The sequence below is a fragment of the Equus przewalskii genome, chromosome 13, assembly GCF_037783145.1.
Source record: "Equus przewalskii isolate Varuska chromosome 13, EquPr2, whole genome shotgun sequence".
In the NCBI taxonomy this organism is placed as follows: Eukaryota; Metazoa; Chordata; class Mammalia; order Perissodactyla; family Equidae; genus Equus; species Equus przewalskii.
In genome coordinates, this window is record NC_091843.1 from 54,268,090 (window position 1) to 54,291,868 (window position 23,779).

A 23,779-nucleotide genomic window follows, 5' to 3' on the forward strand; every position below is an offset into this window, starting at 1 on the left:
TTCAAATAAAAATGACAAAGGGTATTCTTTGGTTTAAACCAAAACATTCCAGATATTGAGCTGCTGCTAATGCAATTTCCTATTAGTTGATATTCATTTGGGGAATCATTTATCTATAAAACAATCTTAGGATACAAAGTGTATTTTCTAAATTGTGTCTTAATAAACATTTCCCACTTCACCTTGAAGGGTTGAAATTCAATTTGATTCTACAAGTATTTATTGTGTGCCTCATACATAAAAGATACTGGTTAGGTGCAGTGTGGGATGTGCATGATAAGTAATATTTGTAGACCACATTATCATTTACAAAGTACTTTCACTCAGGTCAGCAAAGTTCTCACAAACACTTGAAAAAAGATCATTATTGTTGCTATTTTGCAGATGATGAAAGTGGGTCTCAAAAAGGTTACAGACTTCATTCAAAGTCCATCACAGACCTCATACATGCCAGAGATGCTTCTCAAACTCAAGTATTCTGATTCCATATTCCACATTCTTTCTAACTTCCAACAGAAGTTCCATTCTAGCCATCAACAAACATAGAACACATTAGGAGATATAGGTAACTTTGATACTTGACATAATATAATAAATTATAACTGAAGTTCAGACAAATTGCTATAAAATACAGAGGACCAAAATTTTTCTAATGGCTTAGACAGTTTTCACGGAAAATGGAATTTTATCTGCATATGAAGGATTATTTGTGATTTTACTGTAGGTGTAATGAAACATTTCAGAGAGGAGTAATTTTCTTGTTCTAGAGCTTTGGGTGCATTAGTAGGTTTCTTCAGAAATAAATCTGGTTGATACATATTAGGAAGGGCTGCTAACCCTTAATAGCAGTACCTTTCTAGGTCGTCACTGGTTATTGACACAAACGAGACCTGGTGACATTTAGAGATGCATCAGAACAGCATTCCTCATGACTCGGCCCAGTACAGAAGCTTCTCAGGCCTTGAGAGGCTACGCTAAGCCTTATCATCCCACAGGCTCCTCATTTGTTTTCCTAGCCCTCTGTCCACAACCATAAAATTTATTAAGTCCCGTAACACCTCCTTGAGTAGTATATTCATTTTATAAATATGTTTCTGTAGAATGATATTAAGGGAGCAGAAAGGGAAGTTGTCAAGGAGGAAAATGATCTAGGTAAGGACATTATGGTTCTTTACAGATCATAACGAGATCTTACCCCATATATACTGAGTGCTTAAGTTTATTCATGAAAAAACATTTGCTACTACTTTTGATTCTTCCTTCAGTCTTTCTCTCATCTTACCCAATGTCTTTTTGCTTTGAAATTAGTCTTTCTTGTGTTTCCTGTACTTTATTTCATTCAGGAAGTATTTGGGAACCTCTGAAAGTTACGTGATTAGGGACAACTTGACCAAAGTTGGGCTTTATTAATATTTTCCTCACTATTGCACACAATGTGGATTCAAAGAAGGAATTGAAAAAAGGTAAATCCTCTTATTGATATTGTTCACAGAAAGACAGTTCTTAATTAGATTATTATTAGTAGTTATAGATAGGAAAGGAACACATGTAAAAGACAGTCAGAAGTATAACTTACTTTCTTACTATCTTACGAGATTTGGCACCAGATTTGTAATGCAGACCTACTGTAGGAAGACTCTAAGGTTTTGAGCCAGTCTGAACAGGACAGTACCTTCTGCCAATGGAGATTGTGGTGGATGATTCGTGGTAGGTATGTCAAATTTGAGACGATGACAGAACATTCTTGGGGAGATGGTCTGTTGGCCCTTGCAGGTGAGGGGTAAGAGACATGGTTATTGATATAGGAATCTTTAGCAGAAGGAATGAATGTATGGTGGACAATAGAAAGGAGAAGATACAAAGTCTGAAGGCAAAATCTTATGTGAGATTTACACTAAATGTAAGGGACAGTAACAGGAGGCAGCAAAGAAAGAGTCAGAAAGATGCGGGGAATAAGGGAAATCAGTGTCCTAGAATCCAGTGAGAAAGGAAGCGAACAACTAGATAAATGCTGTGGAGATATCAAGGACAATATGCTTGAGAGAGATCAGGGTTTGTGACTAGGGAGTCACTGCTAACTTCTAAAAGAGGAGAGTCATAGAAGAGTAGCGTAGCTCAAAGCTACCCTGCCCAGTGTAGAACAGGAAGTAGAAGCTAAAGAATCAGCAGAAGGCCCACATGACATCTCTTTCATTTTGAGAACCTGAAATGGTCTGATGTATGTGGCTCTTCCTATCTATATTCTTTCCATTTTATCTCATTATGTTAATAATTGCATTTAACAATCATTTAATTGCATCTAACGTGAAAAATTACTTTGCCTAGAGTACGTATTTACTGTGGGAAAAATTGCATTTGATGGCTCAATTTGTATTTGGATTGAACGATAGCCTCAGCCAATAGGAAACGAAGATTAACCATAAAGGATTCAAAGTAGAAGCAGGAGGTGACCTAGCCACACGGCAGCCCATCCACATGTTGGTAAGCTTATTTTCCAATTATCTACTTTACATCTTCTTACACTTATTTCTTATTTTGTGTCTGCTTTATGCTAGCTAGACAAAGCAGGGTGGTTACAAAATACACTCCATCACTGTATCCCAAAACTCCATGAACGATATGCACGTTCTGAGACCATTCAAACTCTATTAACAGGAAAACTACTAAATGCACCTTTTAGTAGTCCTCAGTACTCATACATCCTGATCTTTCGATAAAAATTATTCTTTTTCATGTTGGTTACAGATGATCTGTCAAATATGGCAGCAATTTCTGCAATTCTCCCTTTGATCTCCTTTATAGGGCTAGAATTCTGGATTAGTTTTACCAGGGGCAACTATTTAAACATGGCATTGTTGAGTCATAAGCATTACCCTTTCATTTCCAACTTCCCATATGGGAAACATACATCTTTTCTTGCAGTTTATTAAAATTTTGATCAAATGCATGCCACATTAAATGATGGCAGCCATATAGTGAATATATTTTGATTATTTAAAAATCAGCCAAGATTTACAGTATAATTCCATTGCTGAAGTTATTCATGACAAAGCCAAGACAAGGCTCAAAATCCTCATATATACTGTAAAGTGTAATTTAGTAAGTTTCCTTTGGACATTTGTATGAGGAACAACAGGGTTCTGGGTGGCACGTGGGGTGCAAGTTTTCATAGTTTGCAATTCCTTCTGGAGAATCTATGATCAATAGTATATAAAAGGCTCTTGCTTCTGTCTGTGAATGTTGACACAACTGTAGGGGTTTGTCACAGGTCAGGAATGTGTCACACCTAAGACAAAGGGGTAAGCAGTGTCATGAGGAAGTTCTCTTCTCCTTTGTACATTAAGAGAGTACGTAAGCTTTGTCTCATCCTTAGAGATAACAACCGAGTTTGCTCCCTTTAAATTATTTATCAATCCTCTAAAGACTAACGCTAAAAGTATCTTGGGGTTGTATGTTCCTATAGAGAACAGTGATTCCTTCTTTATTTTTCCTTTTTTTTTAAGATTGGCACCTGAGCTAACATGTGTTGACAATCTTCTTTTTTTAAAATTCTTTTTAAAGATTGGCACTTGAGCCAACTTGCCAATCTCGCTCTCTTTTTTTTTTTTTTTTTTTTTTACTTTTTCTCCCCAAATCCCCCCAAGTAGATAGTTGTATACTTTTAGTTGTGGGTCCTTCTAGTTGTGGCATGTGGGATGCTGCCTCAACATGGCCTGATGAGTGGTTCCATGTCTGGCCCAGGATCTGAACCAGCGAAACCCTGGGCCGCTGAAGCAGAGCACACGAACTTAATCACTCGGCCATGGGGCCAGCCCCTGATTCCTTCTTTATAGTAATGTTTATATCTGAGAAATCTTCATTCATTTAACGTATGCTTATTGAACATCAACTATGGGCCAGGAACTCTTCTAGGTATTAGAGACAGAGAGAACAAATTTTTCAAGATCTTAAGTTTTTGTCTTTGTCTATAATAGGCAGCCTATGTCTATCTAACTCATTTAATCTTTCCATTGAAATCAACTTCTCAATTGCTTTGTTTTCCATTCTTGAGCACTTTTCCCTTTATGGAAATGTCTCCCATGTGTAGATGCCTGGAACTTAATGTCAAAGGGCAGGTGTGGTTTCTGTTTTGGCCATATGCCGTTCATCATATGGGCACATCCATATTTCATCTTGGACATCCATATTGTATGATACTCTCATGCCTTACTGTAACCTTGGCTCACTTCCAGCATTGCTGCTTTCTATTTTTCAGCACAAAATCTCTGTGGTTTGGTTTATTATGTCCCAGATGTATTCATTTGGACTCTTTCCCTCAGGAAGCCTGGGGTCTCAGGGTGGTAGTGTATGAGACAAACGCTCAGAATTTCCTGTAATGAGTCCTGATCCCAGCTTCATGATGTTTTCACTGACCCCTCTTGGAGAGCTGTATCTGCCAGATCATTATTTCCTTGCTGAAGCTGTTCCCTGCAATTTTCTTTGGGAGGCTTAACATTCCAGCTTTTTGTGAGGCATCCAGATGAACCTATTTGAATTTCATGGTTGGGGAAATTTATTCATGAAACTTGGACTTTTGCTTGATGTTGCCTATTGATCTCTAGGTCTTCACTGACATCCTAAACAGATACAGTAGCCCAGAAGCTGTTGCTTAATTATATTCTTTTGGGAGAAGTGAGTTGCAAGGAGGAGAGGTAAAACCCAACTTGCCTGTATAAAAAAGCCCAGAAAGAAGAACTTTTGGGTAGACTCTTTTAGGGTATCATGCTATTTACAGAATAGTGATTTATATGGATCAAAATAAACATAATAATTCTCTAATATAGGGACCCAATGGGACCCAGTTAATCAGCTTGGAAGTGCTAACCTGTGCTGCAATACACAATTGCTCTGAGGTCCCAAGTGATTTCATTTCTTTGTCCCTCCACTTTTTATCTGCAAAGATAGAATAAAATAAATGAGCTTACAAAGTCCCCAGTGGCAGGATGGAAGAATGGGTGATACATTATTTCATAAAGGCAGGTGGACTGTCTTGCCATTCCAACTTCCTCACAAATAGAGAGAACACAGCATCTTCTCCATTTTATGTAATGCGTTGAGAGAGTTGCCAAATTTAATGCCATACAATCTTTCATTAGATCTGCAAGTTTACTTCTCAAGCCTGAATTCTTAAATAAAAAAATCTTAGGTACGATGTCATGTCCAAGTTACTAATTGGGTTAAACCTAGGCTGAGCTTAATAAAATGAAAGTACATTTAACAGTGGAATAAGGGGAAAAAATGTCAGCCAAATCATGAATCCTGTTCCAAAAATAAATTAAAGTGTTATGACAAGGCTCATGTTAATTTAGCTATGCTCTCAATAAACTATTCAGTAGGCAGGCAGCAACCACAATCTGCCAGTTGTTATTTTAGAGCTGAAAGACCCTTATTCCCTAACTATAAAATAAAATATATAAATGTGTATGTTTGGGTGGACAGTTTTATGTGAGAATCACGTTGAATGAGACTGATACACAATTCAATAATCAACATACGGTCTCAACCGCAGCGTGCCACAAATGCCCAGCCACATGCCAATGGGAAAAATAGCCCTTCCTCTCACCCACCCAGAGTCCCCTATAAAATACATGGGAAAAAGGGTGTCTGTCTAAAAAAAGGAATAGAGAAGGGTGTGGCAAAAAAGGAGAACAGGCAAGGCAGACATGGCAAAGCAAAAGCCATACATGTCAAAATTCCAAAAGAGGAACTCCAATCAGAAGACACAAAGGTAGGAAATTTGGTTAGATAGTCATATTTCAAAAATAAAATAAAATAAAATATTACTCTTCTCCTTTTTATCTTTTTATATTGACTTCTTGGAAAATTCTGTCTTGACAAAGATGAGTAGAGTATACACTGTGGCAACATTTGCATGATGTCATCATTGGGGTCTCACTGGGTATAAGGATGACCCAAGGATACTGAATGGAACCACTGCTGCCTGGCTGATTTTTCTCTCCTGGCTTGTACACTTCCATCCAAATGAGTGTTTCACTTCCTAGCTCTTAACACAAAAGATGTTCAATACATGCTGGCTTATTAGCTCTGTCTCTCTCACTTTCCAAATTACCTGTCCCAATTCTCTCTTTTCCCTTTTGCCCTTTCTTAATTTGCTCTGTCTTAGACATGTCTTCCTTAGGCTATTTGAGTTTACCTGTATTTAAGAAGAGATCTAAGACAATTTGTCTAAAGAACACAATCACTTCAAGTTCTTTTCCCCCATACCTGATCTACCCCTCTCATGTAAGAATATTCTTTAGATCTTGTACAGCTTTGCTCTAATACAGTTTTCTAGATTCCCTTCACTAAGTACCTGGTAAGAATCCTGTAGTGTGGTCAAGAGAACAGTTTCTCTTTCTTTTCTGTGTGGCCCTTGCTACTGTTATCCATTATTGGTCTTGGTACTGGTATTTCCTTGCTTTAGGACACTCGCTACTTTTTGTTTGGTGTTGGTATTTTCTTGTTCTAGGGCCCTTGCTATTTTTTTGGATTCCTGAGTATTTGCATGTGCACTGGCTTTGAGTTCTCCTTAGCACAATCTTTGTTAGCTGGTATCTGTGCGAGTTTGTTTCCTTTGATGTGGACCACAGAATGCAGGGAAGGACTGTGTTCTGTCACCTTTCTTTCTCAGCTTCCACTCTGGGTGATCTGTGTTAGGATATGAAGAACGTTTCCTTTTTGGTTGTTTGTTTAATTGGAATTTTTGAGGTTAAACATATTTGCCACAATAGGAAAATGATGAATGCCACGATATGTTTTTCTTTAGCTCCGTTAGACATCTCTTTTATATCTACCTAATCCCTTACTCTAATCCAATTTACCTTTGCAAGAGTTGGAGAACAGGCATGACGAGGTTGGAGGAGTATAGGAGGAGTGTTTTTGTTTAATGGTTTTATTCTCCATGACACATAGGCTTCAGATCCATTAGTACTGCCTCATTCTTATAAAAAGACAGTTTGAGCCCTAATGTTAAGAACCCATCTGGAAGAGATTTGAGTTTTTTCAATCAAACTCCTGGAACACCAACCACCATAGTAAATAAACATATGAAAAGGTGTTTAACTTAATTAGTCATTAGGGAAATGAAAATTAGTCTGCAATGTGATAGCTCTATTTGCTCACTAGAATGGCTGAAACGCAAATGACAGACAATACCAAGTGTTGACAAGGTTGTAAAAAAGCTGGAATTCTCACACACTATTATAAGTGGGAGTATAAATTGGAAAAAAAGACTTTGGAAAACTATTTGGCAACATCCACCAAAATGAATGTATGCCTATCATTTGACCTAGTGATCTCAGTGCTAGATGTGTGCTCGATTGAAAGATGTGTTTAATCACGTTATGACAACACTATTTATAATAGCCTCTAAGGAGAACCAAATGAAGTCATTTGTGTTGTATTCATATAACGGGATATCGTACAGCATTAGAATGAACAAATCATTGCTTCAGGCAATAACTTGGATGAATTTAAAATTATAATAGAGGGACAAAAAACCAAAGGCGAAAGAGTGCACACTGTGCTTTGAAAAACAGAAAAAATTAATCTACATGTTAGAATTTAGGATATTAGTTACCTTTCGGAGGATAGAGCCAGGGAGGAGCTAGGAGAGGACTTCAGGGTTGCCTGTAGCGTCCTCCTCTTGATCTGGGTAGCAGTTATGTGAGTGGGCTCACTTTGCATATAATTATACAGAAAAACCTGTATAATCATGATTTGTGTGCTTTTCTCTTGGTACATTGTAATTCAGTAAAAACGTACCCAAAAGAAAACAAAAGAAAAGAATACCATTTAGATGTTTACTAATCATGTCCACTAACTGCAAACAGAAGGAGCTAACTGTTGACAAATTTAAAAAAAGTAATGGTTTGCATGATAAAACTGAGGTCACACACTCCCCCCCCCCCGCACAGAAAATTCATGAATAATACCAATAATCTATAAACATTTTAAAAATTATGTTTAAAATAACAGGCATGTAGACATAAAAAGTAATTATATTTTACTTTTTCCAGTATTTTGAAAGAAACTGATTTTCATTTCATTCCTGAAACGTTTACTTTTTTCCTATTCTGCAGGAAGAAAACCGAAGTAAAAAGATATTTCTCGGCTCAGGATTCTTGGAAAATCTCTAGAAACAGAAAGTAGATTAACCTCATAGTCTTGCTGGTTTAGCAGAAATTTTCAGAAGTCAAAAGGAGTTAGAAAGTGAATCTCTACCCCCAAATTTAACATATTTGCCTGCCCATGTTCATGCCCTCATCAGTCAAAAGGGATCATTTTTAGTTCTTTACATATACATTTGATAAGTAATATAAAATGCCTCTGCCTTCAAACTGTGACATCACTGTCTGATTTACCAAGGTTCAAGGAAAAGAAGAAGCCACTTAGAGGTGAATAAATCAGCCAAACTAAATCTTTTAGTTTAATCTGATTCTGTTGCTGTCACATAGACACGGCAGAAATGAACTCTTCTAAAAAAGTAAAAATGACAGTAATTTTAAAATGGTTTGTAAAACAATGATAAAACATGTAGAAAGAATCTCAGTCTGACTAAATGGTATTTTTAAAAATTGAAGACAGTCTTTCTATTTCTATGAATGAATAACTGATTGATTGCAAATGATACATTCCTGTTATTAATGAGACCTGACAATTCCATTAGACTAATATGCAACCACTGCACTTTAATTTTCTTGATGAGCTTATCATTCATTTTTTTCTGAGCTGAGGAATGCAGAAGGAAAGCAAGAGTATTTAGAAGGTGAAATGAAGGGACAAATTGAAGGAGCAGAGGATTTGTTCATATTTCTCTTCTAGATCAAAAGATAAAGACGAATGTTAGGGCTTCTAACCCAGCAGGAGTTATGCTGTCAATTCTCAAGTAATCCATTAGTCAATTTTTATACTGTTTGAACAACTACATTTTAGTCAGCCAATTTATTGAATATTAGTCTACTCTTTCGAATTCCCTAGAGCCAGATGCTTAAACCATTCAAAGAAATCTGAGACCAAGAGTCCATGAGACTAAACTCTATGCTTTATCCAACTTAAAAATAACAGCAACACCTCCAAATGTAGGATCTTCTAAGTAATTGGGTTTAACAGGCTGACTCTGTAAGATTCAATAACTCTCTGTCCTTGAACAAATCACTCTACCACTAATGAAGACTATTTTTGGCACTTCGAATGCAAAAGTGTTTTGAGAGGCTGAAGTAATGATACAAGGTCATATCAAATAGCAACTTATTTCCATATGGCTAGATCTATGAGGGTCCAAAGAAGGATTCCGTTAAGATAATTGCAGAAAATATGAGGAAAACACATGTGCAAAGGAAACTACAAAACACAGAGTTTGAAGAATACCAAATTTATTTAGCTGTAAAAGGTAAAATACAAAAAATTAGTTATATGCATAAATGACAATTCCAAATGATTCTTATGTATACCAATCTCATTTGAGCTATATCCATACATTTGTCATTTAATGGAAATGACAACTTAAATTTATTGAAAATGCAATTTAGGGAAACAATTATTTATTCATTCACCTTCTTCAAAAAATATTTGCTGAGTACTTGTACTTTCCTATGCTAAGTTGCTTGGGACAAGAAACATCAAATGAGACTTCATCCAATTCTCAAGACTTTAAAAAGCACTAGCGGAGAAAGACACCTAATGTTGTTTTTGGTTGTAGATTGTATTTACTTATTTGTTTTGTTGTTAATATAAAGGATATGAGAGAAGTATTTAAAAAATCTACAAGAGTGCAGAGAAAGCAGAGATCTCAAGTGAATGGAATAATCAGAGATATTTTCATGGAGCAGACATGAACCGGGCGTTATCGAGATAAAGGTCTACAGGAGACAGGAGAATGACGTAAACGAACAAAGTGGGCGAGCCATTTGTAAGACAAAGTGAAGTGGCATAGACTAAAGAAAATTAGAGAGTGCGTGTTCTTTTTAAAGGGGAAGAACTTTCCTTAGTTCTAGCTGATTATCGCCATGTATAAAAATCCTTATGTGGCAAAGTTTTCCAGTTTCTCAAGAGAAGCCACAAATATGTATTTTTATGTGCAATCTCCATACTTCTAAATTTTGCACAAAACTTTTTTTTTGGTAGGGAAGGTTGGCCCTGAGTTAACGTCTGTGCCAATCTCCCCCTATTTTGTATGTGGGATGCCACCACAGCATGGCTTGACCAGCAGTGTGTATGTCTGCACCCAGGATCTGAACCTGTGAACTCTGGGCTGCCAAAGCACAGTGTGCAAATATAACCACTAAGGTACTGGGCCAGGCCCCAACAAAATTTTGTGTATATGTATATATACCTATTTATAGATATAATTTTTTAAATTATATCTAATATATAAACTGACTTTATTCTATAAACTCATATATATATAATACACCCAGAAATTATACATACACAGCAAAATATATCTAAAGCCCATATTTGACCATATTTGACTAGCCTGATTTGCAATCTCCACATTATATCTTGGCCTATGTAACTATGTAAAATGGTTGAGTGCAATAAAATGAAGAGAGAGCTCTCTAGAAGAGAAAGTGATAAGGGGAAGAGCAAGAGAAGGTCAGTTAACATTGAGAGGTCCCAATTGTCTCTTTGTGTGTGTGTGTGTATGTGTGTGTGTGTATGCATGTTTGTTTGTGTCTATATATACAAATGAACCAGAATTAGATATTGCTGGCAGGTCACATGGTTATTGGATACCATAATAATGAGTTTTGAACTTTTTCAGAAGGCCCTAGAAACTACCTAAAGGTTTTGAGCAAAAGAGTGACTCCGTGCAATTACCCTGCAAGAAATTCTAGACCAAAGATTCAAGACACAAAAACCTCTTAGCTGCCTACTGTACTGGTCCAGCCATAAAGTGACTGGAACCTGACCTGAAGTGGTAGCTATGGCAACAGAGAGAAAGGAGTGGGTGTGAGAGACACTGTAATTGAACAGGCTTGAAAATTGAATAGACATAAGCAAAGGTTTAAAAGGAGATTCCAAGATTTATTCCAAGATTTCATGTCTTTTTGCCCACGAAGATGTATGTAGAGCCATTAATGTTAAGACTAAAGACTATAAACTGATAAGGGCAGATATGGGTTAATTTTAAACATGTTAAGGTGGTACTGTGTACAAAGTCCCCACGTCTAAGTTTAGAGACATTTTGAAATCAGTTTTCAGCCATATTTGAGATGGAAATAATGTGAACACATGATGCATTTCATTTTATTTCTCATTGAATTTAAAGGCCTGAATACAATTCAACTTTTCTCAATTAAATTTAATTTTAAAATTCTGATCGATTACCTTCTAAGAGCCAGGCACTGAACTCTTACGCAAACAGCCCACACTTCCAATTTGGTTTTGAAAAGTTCTCCATTACTGTAGATATGCCTACTAAAGTGTGACCACTAAAAAATTAACTAAACAGTATGCTTTGAATTTCATCCCTGTGGGATACAAAATAATAAGAAGAAAAAACATTAAATCACTTTTCATATTCATTTTTTCATAGCACTTTCCAGAGATTTTCCTATAAAAGTAAGTGTTTTGGTCAAATAGACCCTCCTGGATTACTTTTGGAAACTTCAGATTTGCTGTGACTACTTGGGGTCAAACAACTATACTGCCTCCAAGGGGACAGGACTGTCATTGAATGTCCAAAATGTCATGTGGATTGATGAGTCATGGGACTACTTGTGAAGTATCCAGTCTGAGCGTTTTGGAAAAGGATCTGAGCCTGTAATAAACAACACATCTACAATCCGATTACTAGAACACAAGCTGGCTGTACTCACCTTATAATAGTGCTTCTTCCAAATTCTGTGTGCTGTAAACTCCACTCAGTTCAAAAAGCCGAGACTTGCTGATTAGTTGGTTGTTGAGTCAGAGCCCCAGGCAAAACACGGATTTTGTCTTACATTGTGGTGAACATTCAGTTTCTCCTCTGAGAACATCTGAAAACAGCAGTGTTTTCGTTTCAGGAAATTTCTGGAATTAGTTATTTGATATTTTCCTCTCTTCGTTGTTCTACTTTCTAGATGTTTTAAAACTTTATCTTCCGGAATTTCTTCTGATCTTTTTTTCAGTTATTGTATATCCATTTTCAAGGAAACTTTTCTTATCTGAGTACTCTTTTTGTATAGCTCCTGTTCCTGTTTAATGAATGTGATTTAGTTTCTAAGGATATTCCATACATTTGTATGTATATTTTTCTTTCTTTTGTGAGTTTTCTTCTGCTATCTTCATTGACTCTTTGTTCTGATTTCTTTCTTTTTCTTCCTTTCCCTAATCTTTGTGTTTCATGTTAGAGACTTTGTTTAAATGTCTGGTAATCTTTGGCTGTTCCTTTTATTTAAGAGAAGTGAAGCACTGCAAAGATGTTTACAAATTCTATTTGCGTGGGTGGGGTTTGTTGACTGGTGGTCTTATTTTTGGGTAAACTTTCTTGGCCATTTCATTTAGAAACTCTAATCATCAGTATCTAAAGACGTCCTCTCTTGTCTCAGTAACTTTCCTTGGAAAAAGTCTTTAGTCTAGAGGTCAGCAAACTTTTTCTACAAAAGGCCAGATAGCATATATTTTGTGCTTTATCAGCTATCCAGTCTTTGTTGTAACTATTCAACTCTGCCGTTGTAGCACAAAAGCAGGCATAGACCATTCATAAATGAAGGATGTGGCTATGTTACAATAAAACCTTATAAAAATAGGCAGCAGGCCATTGTTTCCAACTCCTGCTCTAATCTCCTGCCATGGGCAATAAACTTGACTGCCAACATTGAGAGTCTAGTAAAAGAAGGAGGCCAGAGACATTATCATTTAATATATTGTCTTTAATAAATCCTCCTATTTTCAATATGACATCCTATCCTCAGCTGTAACTGGTGCTCTTGGGATTAAAGTGCCCCCTGCCAATCTCCAGAAAGTAAATTTCCAGTCTTTGGCTGTGAAGGGTAAGGGGGAGTAAGCAGCTCTACAGAGTGTGGGATATGGTCTGAGAGGCATTCAAGCAGTACACCTGTTTTCTTCATCACCTGCTCCCCTACCACCAGCTCTACCTGGTTCCTTCAACTCCTGAGCCTTTCCAGGGTGTTGTCATGAATGTGCCTGGAGCTGGCCTCCTCCATTGCTGGTTTATGGTTTCTTCTGGTCAATATAACCACTTGTAAGTCAATAACCATTCATCTAAATGCTTTCTGGTTTCCAACATTGTATTGCTGTACTTGCCTCTCCTGTTTCCTTTGTACTTTAAGATTTGCTTTCCAAAGCTTCTTTAACTCATATTTTAGTGGAGTTTCTGATGGGATTAGCAGTGAATATGTGTGACAAGTTTTCCATGTTTAACAGGCAGTCTTCAGAAAGCATATGTATTTTTTGACCTTTGATATTCTGGCCTTAATTTAATGCCACCTAATTGCAAGAGTAAGACCTTTATAGTCAAGAGCATACTTTTACCCATAGATTTACTTGATAATATCTTGACGCCCACAGAAGAAGACCTCTCATCTCTGATTGCTGCCTCTGAAATATTAGATGGTTAACTACAGTTTATATTTTTTACTCCTTGCAACTTTCACAGTTTCCATCTGAAAAAAATAAGATTGCTTCAAGGTAGGATAAATACAGTTTTATGTATCCACCCCACATAGGGAATTTCTACTTTTTTTCATGCCCCAGGTAACTAAAACACCCTACTCATCAATTCTTTCATAAACCAGGGGCAAATATTTTATATCTTTTCCACATGATACTCCCTCAAATGTGAAGTCTCTCTTCTTTGTCCTATTCCACCTCTGTACTCTCTGTCTTGTTTTTTATGATTCTGTTTCTATGTCCACTCTTTATAGCTCATAATTATTATAACTCATATTAATTTTTTATTTCTGTATAACAAATTAACACAACTTTAGTGGCTTAAAACCACATCCATCCATTACCTCACAGTTGTATAGGTCATAGTGAGCTTCACTATGTTCTGCACTTAGGACTGAAATCAAGGTGTTGGCTGGGCTCAGCTCTCATCTGGAGTCTCTACGAAAGAATCCACTTTCAACCTCATTCATGTTGTTGGCAGCATTTAGTTCTTTGTGGTTATAGGACAAAGATCCCCATTTCTTCACTGGCTGTCAGCCAGGGGCCTTTCCAAATTCCTTAAGGCCATCCACATTCCTTCTCACCTGACCCCTTTCATCTTCAAAGAAACAATGGTGCTTCACATTTCTCTCTCTCTTCAGCTATCAGCCAGAGACAGCTCTCTGCTTCTGTGGGCTCATGTGATTAGATCAGTTTTACCTGGATAATCTCCCCATATTAAGGTCAACTTGATAACATAATATAAGTACGGGGTGATACCTTTGACATATGAGCAGGTTGTATAGATTAGGCTGGGACATCTTTGAGGAGTCATTTTAGAAATTCCACCTATCATACGTCTATTCATTCTGCAGAAGTGTCATTGGCACCAGGATTGTGTAACAGATTTTGCTCAAAGTTTGGGTTAGCAGAGATGACCATAACTCAACAGAGAATATCTTAAAATAGCATATCAGCTATCATTGTCCTGAAACACTTGGTTGTTCCCCACACTGGGGAATTTCTTGAGGAACTCCTCCTTCAGCTGGGCCCCAGCCTCCAGTGCTGTTGTGGCTCTTCTCCTTTTCTTTCCTCACATCTCTCTCTCTTCCCAAATTTAAAGTACTTCAGTCATTAGATCCTCCAGTTTCTGGATAAAAATTTCCAGATTCCCATTTACTTCCACAAGCAGAACAATTCAGTTACAGACTCTCCTCAGAGACGATTCTCAGGGTGTTGGATGAGTGAGGAAATTCACTTTTCGTATCTAAATATACCCATTAGCAAAATGAGAATTTTCTTCCAAAAAGGATTCTGCTTTTTCCCTATCTCTCCCATTTCAACCACTTGTATGTTCTTACTCTTATAAATTATTACCTCTTATACCAAAGATTTTTTTTAATTGATGACCATTAGATGATAAAATACACGTAAACTGCTTAGCATATTCTAAGAAACATGGCTAGCAACAAATGTTAGCAAATATTTTTATTGGAGCTACAGTAGGACAGTGGATCATTTAGCATTCCTCAAATAACATCATTTAAAAAGGTGCCTAGGGGCTGGCCCTGTGGCCGAGTGGTTAAGTTCACACATTCTGCTTCTGTGGCCAGGGGTTTGCCACTTTGGATCCTGGGAACAGACCGACACACGACTCGTCAAGCCATGCTGTGGCAGCACCCCACAGAGAAGAACTGGAAGGACTTACAATGAAGATATATACAATTATGTGCTGAGGCTTTGGGGAGAACAAAAAACGAAAAAAAAGCTGCCTATATGTAAGGATGCATTAAAACTAGACAGACAGGTAATAAAAGTCAAAACCAGCAACAAAAAAGCCACAGCTATTTGAGCTAGATCTCTAATAGGATTAAAAGTGACCCGGACACATTTCACCATTATGAGAGGAGAAACAGCTAGGTGGCCAGCAGAGGGAACACAACTTTACTCAAATTCTGCTCTCTATGAATCAGCTGAATTCTCCTGTCTCCCTAATTAAAGCTTGATGCACAGCCTCAGGGCAGAGACCTTGCCCACCGTGTTTTAGGTAATCCAAAGTATGCAGTCAATGCTCGATAATTAGTAATAATATTGAATCTCACTCCCTGGGCAATGCTCCCAGTATTGATGATGTCAGTGAAGATTATGTCTCCCAGAAAACATGTAGGATAAATTTCTTGGCCGGGCCTCCGTTAGAAGGGGAAGAGAAAAAGGAACTAAAGCCTATTATGCAATAAGTCCTGCAGCTTAGGAAAAAATATCACAATCACAGGAGAATGTTCAAGTGCCTACTTGTCTTTTTTTCCCCTTTCCCTCTTTTTATTTGCTGTATGTTTAATTCATAATATAATAATAGACACCCATAAATCCATAATCCAATCCAAGAAATAAAACACTAACAAATAAGATACAAAAGACCCAAGAGTGATATGCAAATTATCTAACAACAGAAAAACAGAGGAACAGACAAAGAGAGCTGGTGCTGACCTAACTTCTAGAGTTGGTTTTGGGGACCCCGTACTGTGCTAACGGGGGTAACCCTTCCGTGCTGGATCCTGAAGAGACCTGGAAGGAAGTGCAGATGAAGGGCTGTGGGGAGGCTGGGTGGAGAGTATACTCAGATGCATTGGAGCCCAGCTGTTTACCAACTAGTATGGAATTAGTTCAATCACTTAACAGTCTCTCTCCAGAAGTAAGCATCATTGTGAATTTTATATTCATTATTCTATTAAGCTCACATGTAAATACTCACATCTCCACCCACATACATATACATATTTCCACAATTATTAAGCATTTTGAAAGAGAGTATCTTTCAATAAACTTGTAAAGGACATTAACAACAGGAGTTTTTATGGAATAAGGAGAAGTATAATTTAAAAAATCAGATTAAAGTGTTTCAGAGCTCTGTTATATACGCTGGTAACTGGGAAATGGAATTTTAGGGAACATCACTGCCTCAAGTTCCATGAAAATGAAACAACAAGCAATCCAGCCATTGATCTATCATCAATACATATACACACTCATGTCACCTTTGGTTTGGGTTTTTTCACTTTGTTGATTTGGATCATTATTATTTTGATGACTTCTAGTCCTCCTAATATCCTTGTACTGATTTTTCTCACATCTAGAGTAATGAGCCAGCTGAAAAGAGCAGCACTCAGTCCTCACCGTCTTGGTCCAGTCTTCTCCATGTGAAGAGCTGTCTGGATGTGAACACATTCACGAGATCATCTTAGGGAACTCAAACCCATCTTACAATATGATCATTCTTCAATCAGCAATGATCTTTGTTACACAAAAATATATCAAATGTTAGTTTTATTTCTGTTAAAACTCATTAATATAAAGTAAAATTTCAGAGTGCTTTTGTGAAACTGGGAATCAGAATGAGCCTTTCCTAATAAGCTGGTCCTGGAACTCTGAAGTCAGATATTTGTGGTCATAGCCTCTATTGTTATCTTGAATTTTTGTTGTTGTTGTTGTAAACCTCTCAACTCTTCAAAGGACCTCTTTGTTAACATTCCCATTATTCAGAATTAGTTCCATGCCTGAACTCCTGCTCCCTAGACGGCAAACACAACTCCATGGTCAATCCATAGCTTCACTAATGGCAACTCCAGTCACATAACAGATGGGAACACTAATGAATAAAATGCCCTCTGTCAGAACAAACATTATCTATCTATATCTACATTTATATCTATCTTCATTTATCTCTATCTATATAAAAATGTAATCACAGAAACCGTGGTTCATTTTCTGATCCAGAAATCAGCTCTAGTGGTTGCTGATATTCTTTTGAAGACCATAGAAATAAGCATTTTAGATCAGTATTATCAAAGAAATTCCCAAATGCATGATCATTTTGAAGAGAATACTCTGACACTTCTCATAACTTCATCTTAATTCTCAATAAATCTCTCTTCATCCTGTTATTTTGTAGTCAATATTCTGTGTTCTAATATGTAGAGCTGGGAATACAAGGATAGTGGGTATGGGAAACTGGATAATGTGAAAAATACTAGTGGGGTAAATTTACATATGGCATGAAGAGAATATTTACCTAACAAATTAACTGTTAAAATTTAGCTTAAGTCATGCCTATAAGGTATATAAATTCTTTAATTTGCTGAATTCTTCTTCTTTTGATACTTTTTTCTGTAGGTCATTTTAAACGTTTCTTGCTTTATTCTCTCTCCACTAATTAGTCTTTACATTTTCAACAATATTTTGTAGGGTAACAAGTGAGTTACTTTTCGCATTTGAAATTTCAACAACCAGACCAAGAAAGCTCAAGCTACTTTCCTTTAAGTAGTTTCTGGCAAAGAATTCTGACGTAGGTAACTTACTGTTTACATGCTACATCCTGCCGAGTTCTGGATTTGGACTTGGAGAATCTGTGATAGAGAAATTCTTAAATGTTTAGCTCAGTTTGAACTAATGTTTTTGTTTGGAATTTGCACGTAATTTTTTCCAAATAAACTATATGAGAAAATCGTAACTTCCTGACTTCCAGTATATATATTTTGTATTTTTGTGGGGAAGTAAAGAATGTTAATGAGGTTTATACTAAAGGTTTGGTTTTGAGGATTTTTAAAAAGGAATTTTGCATTATCTCATTTAATCTCCCTTACTTTGATAAGTAGCACTATCAACTTAACCAAAATGAGTAATTTTGTGTGCATCCCAATATTCAGTCAATGCAGTTTGCCATTGAATTTCATTCACTGTCTTAAATTGAGAAGAACTGTGGGTGAAATGTGTAAGAAGCTCTCCTCCCTTCTCATAGCTGCCACCCTCAGTAGCCTGGCTATGCCAACGGGCTACCTGGCAAATATGTGGCAAATGAATTGTGACTTGTCAGACTCTAATCCCTTCTTTGGGCGTTTTCTTGTAAATTGATTTATTTATCAGCCCTAGGCATGCCTGCCCTTTTAAATGATGTGTGTTCATCATTTTGGAGGCAGACGTGAATGTCCTCCTGACTCTAAGCTCAGCAATTACAAATCTCCTTCCCCACCCGACTCTGATCAAGTATTATTTTCTTAAGTCAGCAGCTGAGTACTGCATTTACTCTGGGTCAGAAGAAAATGATGTATGTTTTCCTTTCTGGAAATTCTAATATGTAGCTCTTTCCTGTTTCTCTGTATATTTTATTTCATTCATTGAAACTAGAAGAAAAGTTTTAAACGTTTTGTGAATTCATGAAGAAGAAATCATTCTACGAAATGTATATTTTATGGTTAAAATGGCACTAAGTTTTTTTTTTAATGATCTAAGTGTTTGAAAGCTAATTCTAATTGGCATAGAATTAATAATTTTAGAACATTCACCTTTGGTCAAATATAAAGGAGCCATTGTTTAATCTTCAAGACAATAGCAAAAATAAGTTTTACTTTAAAACATGATGATGATTTCAAGTCAACTCCCAAGCTCCCAAGGCTATTTATTTGCTTGGCTATACAAGACACTGAAAGACTTTTCACTAGAAATTATTAATGTTTTATGGTCAACTGAAGACATTAAAAATCAAATAGGTCATACCATTTTTAACTCTATCCCTATATTAATAATAAAAATTTAAAACCAGTTAAAATTGGCCTTTGTAGTCATTCTGCAATTGAGAAAAACAATTCTAAGCATTAATTCCAATATATCTACAATCCTTCCCAGCTAATTGTCACCGATGGAAGTTCCTGCACTTAGAAATCAAGGCTATTTAGAATATTAATGCTCCTCCCAGAATGTCTTATTAAAAACTGTGTCAATCATGTCAAAACCCAAATGGCTCTTTCCAATTGGGAGAGTCTCGTTGGATCAGAATAATAGATCCATACCAACTCTGAACATGTAAAATTTCTTTCAATAAAAGTAATCCTGTACTTAAGCTTGGGATGCATAGAATCACAAAGTGTTAGAGCATTTCAGGTTTTGTGCAGTTATTTAGCTGAAATTATTTATAAAGCTTTTTAAAGCTTATATCCAAAAAACATTTTACATACTTAACCTGCATAAAAGTGGAAATAAACCCCAAATGTTTTAACTTAACAAAAAAGTGACTGGAGAGAAGGAGGAAATGTCTAACGTTAGTCTTTTATCTGGCAGCCTAGGTAAGACAGAAGTGCTAGAGAACACTCCAGGAAAACGTATTTAAATTGCATTCTGTGAGTTTTCAATTAAAAATGCAACGATGGAACAGCATTGAGTGACCTAAGAAATGTGACACAAGCATGGACTGGGGCAGAGAGTTTCACAAAACCCCATTTTTGCTCTGGTGACGAGAACCTGACATGGTTATAAGGAGAAGGGTGGGCTTATTGGTGTGAAATTGTTTAGACTGGATATCAGTTGGATCTGGCTCTTGACACATAGTCTTAAAAAACATTAATTAAAACCCTATGGTGTCCCCATGCAACTGCAAGGGGTTTAGAGCATTCTCCGAGGCTCAGTTGGAGAATGGGCACAGCAGCTCACAGCACCTTTGTGCTAAAGATGACAAATACTCTCTCAGCAGGGACTTCGGAAAGAAAAGAGCAGCATGCATTTTTTGTTAGAAGCCAAAGAAATCTTTCAAGCAAGGAATTTGCTGCTCTCAGTGGAGGATGAAGCTTATTTATTTATCATTGAGAATTTTCCTTTTTTGAAGGGATGACCATCTAGGGTCTTAAATAAGAGATGCAGACGGAGAACCCGAGAATAAGCATAAATCTACCGATTCCTATGAGATCTATTAGTTTTGCCTCTAACATAACTTTTTTTTTTTTTTGCTGAAGGCAGGGGGAGGTGAATGGATAAGGATAGGGAAAGAGTAGACTTTTCTCTTTAAAACTTAGAAGGTATTTTCATAGAAAATTCTAATGCTTCAATAACTACATTTATTAAGCCAGGTGCTTTTCATTCTTTACTTCACTGAGTACTCACAAGCCATCTTGAAAGGTTAGGTGTTAGTATTCTCATCTTAGAGATGTGGACATGGATGCTCAGTGGAGGACAGTAACTTGTCCAAGATCACATATATACCTGGATCATGGTAGGATTCAAAACCTGGATGCCAGACTCCAAAGACTAGCTTTTCCTCTGACGTGCATTGCCGTCTCTACTTTCTTGAAGACTTTCCACAAACCCAAGATGTATTTAAAATTTTCTTGGGTATGTCATGTGATTGGAGATCCCTCTGGCCTAAAGCATCCAGCGTATATGTATCATGTTGGTGAAATGGGATTTCTAAATTGATCAACAGATATGGTAAAGATATATTTCAAGTTTGGTATATTTGAAACTTGGCCTTTATTGTTCGTGATCATCATCCAGCTCTGTATTGTAGGCTGTTTTTACTGCAATCTGAAATGTTCACAGCAATCATCAAGAGAGCAAAATACATCAATTAAAATATACAATATGTACGTGGGATTTAGCTTTATAGGTAGCTATAAACACATTGGTTACCCATATCAGTGAATACTAGAAGTGGAGTACTCCTTGTGCCAATAACTCTCATGCTTATAGGAAGAGAGAATAATGTGAAACTTCAAGTGAAATGGTATTTTTTTTTTCATCAAGCCACTTTAGTTGGTGATTAGCACTATAGCTGTCAAAAAACATTATTACCTACTCTGTATTTTTAAATGTCCAATTATTCTTTTCTCTTCTGAACTTTCAGTCTTAAATGCAGTAAAGTGCTAAAGTTTCCCTGTATTGATTATAGCTTGCATTAATCTTACAAAATAAGCATTAGACTTCAAAAGACCTCATTTGAATCAAGAATAAAGAGCAAGTATCCACTCTCCAGCATTCCTGAAACAGTATTTCATGCTTTCAATATAGGCACTTTAGAAAACTGTAAAGGCCAAACACTCCCTCTTCATCATTGTGATTAGACTTCTAAGTGCTGGTGACAATTAGCTCCTAAACTCCTTCAGGATTCATCCTTGAAGGAAAGAGCCAAGGACTTCCATCATGGAGAGAGGAAGGTGAGGAATGCCTCAGGCTATTAGAATGTGTGTTATGTCTTCGTGGTTGGGAAGAGAAGGGCCTGAACCAACTTTCCTTTGGCTAGAGTGACTGAAAGAAATCCAGGACTCCTAGTAAAATCCTGGGCCAGGCAATGCTCACATAGGTGTTATCTCTCACTTTCATTGATGACAATTCAGATGGAGACATTTAAGGATTTAGGGCATCATTTCAAACCTTTCTTAAGATTTAATCAGTGTAAATGGATTCAGAGATAGAGTAGAAAATGGAAAGGCATAGAGAAAAAAAAAAACTTGTGTTTTGGAATTACTCAAAATTCTGATTCAGCTACATGGCCACAGTACTCTTTTCTGCATGTGGATAAAATGTATTTACTCTGGCAAGGTCCTACAGGAGGGTTTTTTTGTGCAGAGGAAATGGCCCAGGCATGAAAGTTTTTCTTATATTTATTTGCTATTAAAAAACCTAGTTTAATGTTTTGGCGTATCTTTTAAATACACATAGCTTGCAATTAGTGGCTTGTTAAACATTTCACCGTTGCTATAAAATGTCACCATGAATGAGTCTCTCAAATAAGACAGTTAGTCTCTTGATCCAAGTTAGACATTTTAAAGTAGGATTACCATGAGGATCAGCATTAATCTCATTGGTTCAGAAAATGTAATGCTACACAGCCCCAAGGAAAACAGCCACATTGAGTGAGAAACCTTGTTCTCTGATTTTCTTTCAGACACCCATATTAAAATGGTTGCATTTTTCAAATTTGGGATTGTAAAACCCTTTAATATTTCTCATCATGAATAGAATTATTTTGTCCCTTTGGGAGCAGAGTTTAAGTCAGCTGCATAGATGTGGTAGAGAAGTGGTCAGTCTTTTCCGACAATGGCCATGCTATTGGTGATCCTATTCAGGTGTAGCTATCTCTGCAATGTTAGGAACGAAGTGAGTTTGTCTTTGGCACTTCTCCTCTGATGAAATTCATCTTTCTTCCTCTGCCTCTACCATCTATAAAAACACTTGGCTTATACCGTCCTGGCTTTTAAAATGATCAGCTGAAGCAGTGTGCGTAGTTGCTTAAACTACAAGTAGTTCTTTCATTATATTGTAATCATGAAGTCTCCCCTTCTCCTTGGCTAGAAATGCCTTAATTTTTGTCAAAATTGGGATTACTGGGGGCTGGTCTGGTGGTGTCATGGTTGAGTCATGTGCTCTGCTTTGGTGGCCAGGGGTTCAGCTCCCTGGGGCAGACCTACACACCACTCACCAAGCCATGCTGTGGCAGCATCCCATATACAAAATAGAGGAAGATTGGCCTGGATGTTGGCTCAGCCATGGTTTTCCTCAAGCAAAGAGAGAAAGTTTGGCAATGATGTTAGTTCAGGGCCAATCATCCTCACCAAAAAAAAAAAAAGAAGAAGAAGAAAAATTGGTATTATTGGCCTGCTATCAAAGAAAGAAAAACTAACAGTACTCCCTGAGTGAAGATGAGTGAGGAGCTCATCTCCTTATCTAGCTCTACCTCAGAACCTGAGAAAGAGATACCTAGCTATATGATTCTTCCCAGAAAGAGACATTGTCTGTAATGTTGTTATAAATTAGCTGAATGTTCCATCTCTGTGTTAATCCTTGTACAAAAGCAATGCCCTGATTTCAATTTCCAGAATATAATTTTACTGTCTGTTCAGCTATTTTATAATAAACAACTTATTATAGTTAACCATATTTTTCGACTCTTGTCTTTAACAAATACATTTGAGAATGTTATTTATTTGGGAATTTATCATTAAGAAATAAGAGTTTTCAAATTCTTATTTTTTGGGGAGACTCTCCAGGAAATCTCTGGGAATCTCTCATTTGTCTACAATCACCTGGCTATAACCACCTCCAGGGGTTAATGACTCTCTTTACTTCCACCTTCCAAATCTCTTACTAGTTCTTCTCACAAAGAACTGGTTTCCAGGAAATATTGCTCCAAGTCTTCGAGAGAGTGATAGAGCTTCCAGGCTAACAGGAGTCAATCCACTAAAGTTTCAAAAAGTGACTGTCAAAATCACCCAGCAACCACTATCTACTATGACGAATATCCAGCAGGAAGGATTCTAGGCCCCAGCATCTCCTAAGCCACAGGCGAATCTGATCCTCGTCATGCTCTACAGTTGTGGCCACA

At 36.9% G+C, this 23,779-nt stretch overlaps 1 long non-coding RNA gene across 3 annotated transcripts; it reads left to right on the forward strand.

The window, feature by feature from the left end:
• The first annotated feature begins 495 nt into the window (after window positions 1-495).
• Window positions 496-18,142, forward strand: LOC139075402 (uncharacterized). Of its 3 annotated transcripts, none has more exons than XR_011525779.1 (4): window positions 496-565; window positions 1,596-1,707; window positions 2,326-2,481; window positions 16,770-18,142. It is a non-coding gene; the product is annotated as an uncharacterized lncRNA (long non-coding RNA). The 3 variants fall into 3 exon arrangements; XR_011525778.1 differs by having other exon boundaries at window positions 516-565; window positions 1,596-1,711; XR_011525780.1 differs by lacking the exon at window positions 1,596-1,707 and having other exon boundaries at window positions 518-565.
• The last annotated feature ends 5,637 nt before the right edge of the window (window positions 18,143-23,779 follow it).